The following is a 1,577-nucleotide window of genomic DNA, read 5'->3' on the forward strand; positions in this document are numbered from 1 at the left end:
CCAAAAGTAAGCAATAAAAAAGTAGGTAAAATCCTCTCCATTCCCTTACTCTCTCAATTCAATATTCATGTCCAAGAAATAATAGCATAGCAATTATTGCCGATGGTAATTGTTTTCTGTCACATTTTGTCTTCAACACAGTGTTGGTGATATTGGGTTATCATGTTCAGAGCTGAGCTCATAAATTGAGGTCTAAAGAGAGACAAATTTCTTCTGTTCCACAGTTCCAGTATACATTTTAAAAAGTACTAAAACTAGCCAGTAGCTGTTGGCTCACGCCTATAATCCTGGCTACAGAGGAAGCTGAGATCTGAGCATTGCGCTTCAAAGCCAGCCCGGGCTGGAATGTCGGTGAGACTCTTATCTCCAATAAACCATTAGGAAAGCAGAAGTGGCACTGTGGCTCAAGGGGTAGAGCACTCGCCTTCAGCTGAAAGGCACAGGGACAGCGGCCAAGCCCAGAGATCATGCCACATGACCAATAAAAAAAAAGATTAAAACTTTTAAATACCATCACTTACTGTCTTTTAAGAATCCAAAACGAAATAAATTCACATATAATCACTCCAAAATGCTTTAAAAGCAGGAGATGATAAACAAGCCTCCATGAACTCAATTTTCTTCTACTTTATAAATTATTCTGAAAGCCTTGTGCTGGTTGGTCACACCTGTAATCCTGTCTACTCAGGAAACTGAGATCTGTGGATAACCGTTGGAAGCCAATCAGGACAAAAACTATTCATGAGATTATTTAAAAAAAATTACAATGGAATTCTATGCCTCCATCAGAAAGAATGACATCACCCAGTTTGTTAGGAAATGGAAATACTTGGAAAAAATTATATTAAGTGAATTAAGCCAGGCCCAAAGAAGTGAAGTAAGCCAAGCCCAAAGAAACATAGGTCCCATGGTTTCCCTTATTTGCAATATCTAGTATATGTATGAGTCAAGCAGAAAAGGTCAGATAATGTGATGTTAGGAAAATGAACCCTTAGATATGTATTTAAATGTTTTTTTCTTTAATGCATTTATAAAATTATTTCTTTTTGCTTTGTATGTCCCTCCCCCACAGTATAACCCCTGCTTTCACTATATTTGATGTCGGTATACTTTGTGGAGGAGAAGGGGAAAAACAAGTCGTTTAAGGATACAGGTGGACACGTTGCAACAATGAGAAGTACAAGTTGTTATGTTGAAAACGAACTTTACAACATTGGTGGGGGTTGGTGAGGATGGGGTAGGGGGGGCAGGGGGAGGCTGGGAAGGGATGTGAAGGGTAAACAAAGGAGGAGGCTGCAATGCTTGATAAGAAATATACTCATTATCTTGCCCATGTAATTGTAACCCCTCTATACAGTATGTTCACAATAAAAAAGTAATAAAAATATTTTAAAAAATTAATGAACTAGCAAAGAGCCAAGAATGGAGATGTAGCTTATATAGTAGCTCATCAATCTAGAGAGGAATGGCCTAGTGAGACCTTGGTGCACTGAATTCAAACTCTGAGAATGAAAATGCGCAGGCACGCACACACACACACAAACACATACACACATATCTATTCAAAATATCTTCAT

This window comes from Dipodomys spectabilis, unplaced genomic scaffold, assembly GCF_019054845.1.
Source record: "Dipodomys spectabilis isolate Male_0828 unplaced genomic scaffold, ASM1905484v1 ptg000239l, whole genome shotgun sequence".
In the NCBI taxonomy this organism is placed as follows: Eukaryota; Metazoa; Chordata; class Mammalia; order Rodentia; family Heteromyidae; genus Dipodomys; species Dipodomys spectabilis.